Below are 9,318 nucleotides of genomic sequence, written 5' to 3' on the forward strand. Positions count from 1 at the left end.
CTTCAGTGGGGCTTTGGTGCTCACTGAGTCTGCCCCTTGAGTGTGTTGCTTATGGATGTGAAGGGCTGTACTCTGGTATGGTCTCACTCTGACCACTGTGTACACTGGCTCTTGGATCTCCAAGGAGGTGCAAAGTCAGCCACTGCCTGAGGCCACCCAGCAGGAGCTACAGAGAAATCTTCAGATTCCTCCTCTTTGTTTGGGGTTTGAAAATGCCCAGATGAGGTGCAGCTGTGAAGTAACGCAGGCTGCTCTCTAGGCCTTCTTTTGGAAGCTTTGGTGCTCTTTGACCCCGCTGCAGTTTGTTAGGCTTAAGATTGCAAAAGAACAGACCATTCATATGCAAAAGCCTGTGCTCACAACTTGGTTAGGGTTGTAAATTTGGTGGGGTGGAGTCTCAGGGAATCATCAGGGCAGAGCAAACTGCAATGGCTGCCAGTCTGCTCTGCCTTGGAGAGGTCCCGGGGTCTCTGTGTCCCCCAACCCCGTGCAGGAACAATGATTGCTGCAAGCACCTCTGAGGGAAAGCTGCCCTCGCATTCCGGCCCGATGTAAGCTAGTCCATTTTCTCTCCATTTAAGTCTGGGTCCCCAGAGTCTCACCCAGAACTGGAGTTCAGAGCAGTTGGGAGCTTGTATCTCCATCCTGATTGAAAAAGGCAACAACGCACCCAGTTGCAAAACCGTTTCCGCTTGCGTCTCTGTACCTCCACACTTCTGCACCTCCTATCAGTTTCAAAATGCTTTTCTCTTTCCTTCTAGTTGTAGAATTTTCACTCATCCAGCCTTCCCATGATTCTGGATGATATCCATTTTGTCTTTTAGTTGAAGTTTTGATATGGTTGTGCGAGGCAGCAAGTACAAGTGTGTACCTATGCTGCCATCTTGGTTCCTCCCTAAAAATGATTCTTGATATAAAGTTTAAGGTCAGCCCCTCATGTGACAAATATATTCAAACAATTTAAACTGCTGCAGTGTACTTGTTTTTCTATTGATAATCTAACCATTTATATATCTTTATGAGCTGTTCTCCTCCCCTTCCCCTTCACATACACACTCCATGTCAAGTTTTATATTATAAACTCTTTGAGGAAAGTGTTTAACTTTTCCTTTTTATCTCATAGTACCCAGGAAGGAACTCTCTTAGTCTCTGAATACTTTCAAAATGTTATTGATATTGAGGGTTTTGCATTCAAATTATTGGGGTCAGTGTGATTAACTTGAAGACATAGTAGTTTTGTTAAGCTCTAGGCTTTGTTCTGAAGTCAGCTTCTCTTGATTTAACCATAAGTTAATTATTTCCTTATATTCTTTTTCATATAATACCATGATATCAGGTTATTAATATGGGAAAGTCTGTCAGGGTATAGAAGCACATGTGGATAGAAGTTTATGTGCACGTACACAAGTACTCCTATGTACGTATGAGAGCAGGCACACAGAATATATGAGAATTTGGGTACATCTTATGCTTAGCATTTTAATTTGAATCTTACATAACTATCTGCACTGAATATTGGAGATATTATAGTTGACATTCAGAAAGTTTTTTTTTAAATATATTTTATTGAATTTTTACAGAGAGGAAGGGAGAGAGAGAGTTAGAAACATCGATGAGAGAGAAACATCGATCAGCTGCTTCCTGCACATTCCCTACTGGAGATGTGCCCACAACCAAGGTACATGCCCTTGACCAGAATCGAACCTGGGACTTTTCAGTCCACAGGCCGATGCTCTATCCACTGAGCCACACCGGTTATGGTGAGAAAGTTTTTAATCAGTGGTAAACCTGATAACTTAGGAAGATTAGGACATGTTTTACTTTTTTCTATATTTCCAAAGATTTAAATTGTCAAGGATACATAATCATTGAAATGGACTAACAGCTGGGCAGAAATGATATTGAGGCTCCAAGGTGTATCGAAACATGTTGGGGAAAATTTACTATGCATAATATTTTAAAAGCATCAAAACAGAGACTATCTAGAATAAAAGTCAACTATCATAAAGCATAATGGCAGAAAGTAATATATAGTCGACAGACTACAAAGATTATATATATAAAAGCCAAGTGACTGGAATAGCGGAACGACTGGAACCACCTGTCACTATGACATGCACTGCAGCGGCCAGCTGTCCAGATGGGAGCCCAGATCAGCCACCACCCCCGATCCCCCGCTGCCCCTTTTCCCTGGCTGGCCTGGCCCCGATCGGACCCCATCTGGGTGCTGGCTGGCTGGACCCCACCTGTGCATGAATTCATGCACCGGGCTTCTAGTAAATAACAATTAAGAGAAAAAGAGCCTAAATTGGTGCAGAAAAGGGGTTGAGCTGTTATAATTAGAAGTCTGTAATCATAAATTTTGTCTCAATACAAAGAATGATCTTTGCAGTCAGGGCATGTCTCTTCAGTGTAACCTTGAACTCTAATGGTATATGCTACTGTAATTAGTTGATGATGTAATAAATATTTTATGAATATGGGTGATACTGTCAAAGTGTATCCAAATATTATTGTTAGTTTTAAGTCAGTATTTGACAGAATTTAAGTTTGTGACTTTGTAATTGATAATAGATACATCATTGCATAAATACCATCTTTATTATGTGTTAATTTTGGTGACAGAATAATAGAGTCAACTTTTTTTGAAAGCTTCAAAGTTTACTTAAAACTGTTCTCTGTAGATATTCAAATTTTAGAGAGTTTTTGGTTTTATTTTATCCTAGCATTTCTTCTTAAACATAATGTTATTACTGCTTGAAAAGAGATAAATCAAAATCATTCACTTTGTTTTGAGTTGTCATTGCACATTATCAGTTGGTGGATGTGGAAACAATTTAATAAAGCTTGGGTAATTTAGTTTCAGTCTAAATTCTCAACTGGCAATTGGCCGAAAACTCCTATCTGAAGAAGTGAGCATCCAAATGTCATTCTGTGATTTGTCTACTATCTGCTTGACATAGCAAGGCCCTATCAAGAAAACCAAATGGAGTGACTATCAAAAGAAAATCAATGGTAAGAGTTTTCACTTAAATTATAAAGTGTGTGCGTGCATGTGTGTGTGTGTGTGTGTGTGTGTGTGTAAAGCATACCAATTTATTATATTTGAATTAAGATTTTAGAACTTAAAAATTTAGGAGGTAATTAATTTCAAATGTCTGAGTTTATAGGTCAATGACTTACATTTGTAATAAAATGTATGAAAAAATGGTTTTATATATAAGATATTTTATATGCTTAATATTGATAAAATAGTAATAAAAATGAAAAATCAGTTATACAGTTCATGTCTAGTATAAGAACTTCAGTTCTTTGTAGTTCTACTGTAGTTATTTTTTATAAGAGCATATTATAAATATTGCTTGAGAAAAGTTTAACTTAAAAAAATTATACCAATCTGAATTTATCTGTTAGTTGCATAGATACTTCTTACTTAAAGTAAATGTCATAAATCATGCAGCAGTCTGTTGATTTCTGTTTTGTTTTTACTTCTATTACAAAATGATAGAGGGAAAAGAAAGTATATCACATAGTAATATCACTTAGTTTAATATTAACTTTTTAAGAATTTATTATTGATACAATACTTCTGTGGAAAATATTAAATTCTTAAGATTAGATGTTTATATACCCCAAATAGAGTGGAATGGGTATTCATAATATAGCAAAGTATCAAATTTTGGTGGTAAAATCAGACAGCTCTCTCCCACCTTACCCATTTGCACAGAGAAAATAATTTAAATTTGGCTAAATTTTTATATGTTTCAAGTGGCCTTAAACTTAATATTTTTGTTCTCATTGTATTTGGTTCTTATTTGTCCCTTTATTTGGTGTCCTATCAGTTCCATTATTAGTTAACTTTAGACAGTAGTGGATATAGTAGCTTCTAAAGACTGAAATCTAAAATCACTGTTTATCAGAGCTTTTTCTCGTGTCTCCAGGGACATAGTAGCTTTATGATAACTGGATAAAGGGGTCATGAAGGTCAAATATAAGTAATAGATTGTGATTCTGTTGTGAAACTTATAATTTTTTAGATTGACAAAGTTTGAGTAATTATTCTTGCTCAAAGATGTCTAAATGATGTTAATTCATTGTGACCATGCTCTGAACTGTTTTCTAGAGCCAAATAACACACACATCAGGAATAGCACATGTGACAAGTACCTAGGTAGCATAGCATCTGTTATCCTATAAGCATTCAAACATTGACAGAGAACTCAGTATTCTACTTGGCAACATCTGTTCTTCAATCCATCTATCTAGTAATTCAAATTTTTATAGATTGTCTGCTGTTTATGATTCATTCATATAGCTGCTGAGGATAATATGGTGCAATTAAAAACAGATATTTCCTAATTGCTTTTGAACTTACAGTGTAGATGTTAATTATAGTGTAGATAAAGTTACACAAACAAATGTAAAATTGTAACTAGAACCAATACAATGGAAAGGTATGTTACCATGAGTATAGAAGCAATGTGGTTGCTGCATAAATAAAGCATAGGACCAACACATTTATTTCTCAGAGTGAATTGATAACACTTATTTTTTTACTTTAGTTAGGTTTATACTTCTATTAAATTAATATCTTTGAGCAAGGCATGTTGAAAGATTAAATTCTAACCATGGAGAAATAAAAAATTTTATGCTACTATTCTATTTTCTTAGATTTCTTATAACAAAGCCTTGTCAAAATAACATTCTTATGTGAGAATTTCACTTATGGGAGAGAATCTTATAGGATCCTTTTTACCATTTCAGGATTAAAGGCAATGAATGATTAACCCTGATTTTTTCAACTGAATTTAAGTTAGTTAAAGGATATCCTATATAATAAAAGACTAATATGCAAATTGTCCCCTGAACAGGGAATTGGACCAGGAGTTTAACCAGGGGGTGGGGCCAGCTGGCCAACCGCCCGTGGCCCCTCCTCCTGATAGGTCCCTACCCCCAAAGCTCCCCAACCCCGATCGGGGTGAACTGGCCAAACCCCACCCGTGCACAAATTAGTGCACCAGATCTTTAGTTAATCATAAAATAACTGCTGTCCTCTTCTTTGCAACTATATTCCATTCTAGAATCAAGCCAGTACAGGGATTTATTTATGACTCATTTTATATCATTGAGTTGTTACATATAGACTTTAAAATTTTTTAATAGATTTTTTTGAGAGAGAGAGGAAGAGAGAAGAAGAGAGAAACATCGATGTGAGAAGAGAAACAGTTTGGTTGCCTCCCATAGGTAAGCTTCAACTCCTTGGTGCACAGGACTACACGCCAACCAATTGAGCCACACTGGCCTGGGCCATGCAGATTTCTTTTAATGGTAGTATGATTTCCTTAATCCACTTTTATCACTTTGAAAGGAGATGTAAAATGTATATTTTTTAATAAATTTATTCTAGAACATACATATTTATTAAATTTAAAAAATAAAATGGTAGAGCATTTGGATACCTAAATGTTTACACTTTTTCTTTAGGATACAGAATCTTGTTTAAGGGAAAGACATTACAGAATTTTGAAAAAAAATGAAATTAGTTGTTTTTATTTTTATTTTATCGGTCAGCACTCACATTGAAGGCTAGCTTTTCATTATTCATGTGAATAAACAATCAAACCATATAATCTAATATGAAACTAAAATCAGAAAAACTTTTTATAATAGAAATGAACTTTACTACCAAAATATTTAAACCATTTAAATATAAGTAAACATGAATCTTTTTCAAATGGCAAAATTCAAATTAACTCCATTGTTAACTTTTTCCTCAAAATTATTATTTTGAATTTAATCTCTATGGTGACTTCTAAAATTTTTTTCTGGCTATACTCAAAAGAAGGTCACCAACCTCACTTTTAAGTGTTCTGCTTTGAAGATCTAAGGTCAGATACCTAGGCAGTTACACTTGTCATGTCTGGGAGAAAGATGTCCTTCCTATATATCCCAGTTGGAGTTCAGTGTCCATGACCTTGTTTCTGTGACAGCTCTTTTTAGGTCTGTGCTATTAGCTTTTATTGGTCCATGATGTCAGGTGGAAAATTGGGTTTTTAACTACATAAAGGTATTTGAAACATAGAGTATACTAGTATAAACATCACGGATTGATATGTAGCATTTCCTTTACTGAAAAGAGTGAAAAATGACCCTTAATTCTAAGCAAACTAAGGTCTACCAGTAGTCATCAGTTTTTAACTATATAACTTTTCGTATAACAGACAATGTAGTATCTGATTGGGTTAGTGTATGTTGTAATATAATAGCTTCTCTTTTTAACGTTGAGGCTACTACTATAAAAAGAAATGGTGATTACCAATTGTATGAAATTGCAAGTTTGAGGGAGGAAATTTTTTTTTATTGTTAATCTTTACCCAAGGATATTTTTTCCACTGATATTTAGAGTGGGAGGGAGGGAGGGGGGAAGAGAGAGAGAGGGAGAGAGAGGCATCGATGTGAGAACGATATATCAATTGGTTGCCTCCTGTACATGCCTCAACTGGAGCCAGAGATTGAACCTGCAACACAGGTACGTGCCCTTGATGGGTAATCCAACCTGAGACCCTTCAGTGAGCAGGCCAACGCTCTAACTACTGAGCAATACTGGCCAGGGAGAGAAAGGAAAATTTTAATGAAAATTATTATTGATAGTTGTGGGAAAAAAAGAACATTTTAAGTTTAGAATAGGAAAGAAGCTTATAAATATGGAAAATAAAATGGATTGCCTTTTAAGGTTCATTATTTTAAGAATCTGTGACAAAAGTTTATCAGGAAGGAATTCTTGCTGATATAAAGCACAACATTTTTTGAAGGAAATTTGTGGCACATCTTAAAAATGAATATATTCATAATAATGATATAAATATATAAAATATTTTTACTATTATATGAAATGTGTATTACTAGAAAAATTAAGTTATTGCTTATAGTGGATTTTTTACTAAATAAACCTAATAGATAAAAGAGCAAGTCCCATTCATTTATTCTGTAAATTCTTATTGACAGTTTGTTTTATGTCAGCCATCGCACTCATTGGGGGCATAGACACAAATAAGACTGATGTGATAATTATAGTCTGCCAAGAAAGATAGGCATTAAATAATTAACTATAATAAAGTATAGAAGCTTGTGATATTATAATAACAAAGAATACCTTTCTTAAGGATACTTTGAGAATTGCTAATCATTTAATCAGTTTACTTTCCTCATGAAATGAGGGTGGTTTTTTTTTACATAAAAATTGGACAAAATTCTTTGAGAATGTATCTTAGAAACTAGCAGAGACCGAAATAGTCTTTTAAAATAGCTTATTTAAAATAAAAAACTGCTAGACCAGCAGGTGTGGCTCAGTGTTTGAGTGTCGACCTATGAATCAGGAGGTCACAGTTTGATTCCCAGTCAGGGCATATGCCCAGGTTATGGGCTCGATCCCCAGTAGGGGGCATGCAGGAGGCAGTTGATCAATGGTTCTCTCTCATCATTGATGCTTCCCTCTCTCCTCCCTTACTCTCTGAAATCAATAAAAAAATATTTAAAAATAAACAAGAAACTGCTATAGAAAGGTCTTCAAGTTTCTGAAGTACAAAGCAATGTGAATATTAGCAGAACAAACTCATACTGCCTATCTTGTATATTCTGTATTATACAGATCATTTAATAAAGTTATATGTAGCACTGTTACATTAGTAATTTCTGAGTCGTGGTGGTTAAGAAATTGGGCTCTAGAGTCAAGCCTGTTGGGTTTGAGTACTAATTCTTGACAGAAGCTTTGCAATCTTAGGAAAGTTGTGTAACTCCTTTATGCTTCAGTTTCCTCATCCTTAAAATGGGGATCATAAGAGTACATATCTTCTAGAAAAAAATTATTTGATGCATATAAAATTCTTAAAACTATGTGGCACACAGAAAGTGCTTATAGAAAGGGCTCTATATATTATATAGTTAACAATAACAATTATGATGATAATTTCCTCATCTCAAAAATGCCCTAGTTAATTCACAAAGTTGGACCAACTGAAATAATTTTAGAAATTATTATTTAATATGTGTGTATATATATCCTATATAATAAAGAGGTAATGTACAAATTGACCATCACACCCTCACACAAGATGGCCACCCCCATGTGGTCAAAAGATGGTTGCCACAAGATTGCCAGCAGGGGAGGGCAGTTGGGGGTGACCAGTACAGCAGGGGAGGGCATTTGGTGGGGATCAGGCCTATATGGGAGGGCAGTTAGGGGTGACTAGGCCAGCAAGGAAGGGCAGTTGGGAGTGACCAGGCCTGCACGGGAGGGCAGTTAGGGGTGACTGGGCCAGCAGGGAAAGGCAATTGGGGGTGACGGGGCCAGCAAGGAAGGGCAGTTGGGGTTGACCAGGCCTGCAGTGGAGGGCAGTTAGGGGTGACCAGGCCAGCAGGGGAGGGCAGTTGGGGGCAACTGGGCCAGCAGGGGAGGGCAGTTGGGGGTGACTGAGCCAGCAGGGGAGCAGTTAGGTGCCGATTAGGCTGGCAAGGAATGGTTAGGGAGTTATCAGGCTGGCAGGTAGAAGCGGTTAGGGGCAATCAGGAAGGCAGGCAGGCAGGCGAGCGGTTGGGAGCCAGCAGTCCTGGATTTTGAGAGGGACATCCCCCAAGGGGTTCCAGATTGGAGAGGGTGCAGGCTGGATGGAGGGACAGCGCCCCACCCCCCTCCAGGGGGATTGGGCCTAGGATGGCAATCAGACATCCCTCTGGCAGCCTGGCAGCCCTCGGGGAATGTCCACTTGCCAGCGGGGAGCAGGCCTACACTGCAGTCGGATATCCTTAGCGCTGCTGAGGAGGCAGGAGAGGCTCCCACTACCACTGCTGTACTGGCAGCCATCAGCCTGGCTGGTGGCTGAGCAGAGCTTCTAACATGTGAGAGTGCCCTGACCACCAGGGGGCAGCTTCTGCATTGAGTGTCTGCCCCCTGGTGGTCAGTGTGAGTCATAGTAACCAGTCATTCCCAGTCCTTCTACTGTTAGGGTCAGTTCGCATATTACCCTTTTACTATATAGGATAGAGGCCTGGTGCACGGGTGGGGGCTGGCTGGTTTGCCCTGAAGTGTGTCCTGGATCTGGGTAGGGGTCCCGCTTGGGTACCTGGCAAGCCTGGGTGAGGGGCTGACGGCTGTTTGCAGCTGGCCACACCCCTTTAGGGTGGGGGTCCCACTGGGGTGCCTGGCCAACTTAGGTGAGGGGCTGATGGCTGTTAGCAGGCTGACCAATCCCCCCAGCGGGTACCCTTCCCCCATGAGGGTGTGGCCAGCCTGGGTGAGGGGGGGATGGCTGTTTGCAGGTT

General features: G+C 38.3%; 1 protein-coding gene across 10 annotated transcripts in view; it reads left to right on the forward strand.

Annotated features, from left to right (window-relative positions):
- Positions 1 to 9,318, forward strand: part of ZEB1 (zinc finger E-box binding homeobox 1) — a 307,235-nt gene that overhangs the window by 75,805 nt on the left and 222,112 nt on the right. For 2 of the 10 annotated variants that reach the window (XM_006757534.2, XM_015559937.1), the window contains exon 1: positions 2,748 to 3,015. The exons of 5 other annotated variants lie outside the window; for them this stretch is intronic. The gene's annotated coding sequence lies outside the window, so the exon portion shown is untranslated. Of the gene's footprint in view, positions 1 to 2,746; positions 3,016 to 9,318 lie in introns of those variants that run through there. 3 more of the 10 variants (XM_015559936.1, XM_015559935.1, XR_001512820.1) reach the window with 3 other exon arrangements.

The sequence above is a fragment of the Myotis davidii genome, unplaced genomic scaffold, assembly GCF_000327345.1.
Source record: "Myotis davidii unplaced genomic scaffold, ASM32734v1 scaffold515, whole genome shotgun sequence".
Classification (NCBI taxonomy): Eukaryota; Metazoa; Chordata; class Mammalia; order Chiroptera; family Vespertilionidae; genus Myotis; species Myotis davidii.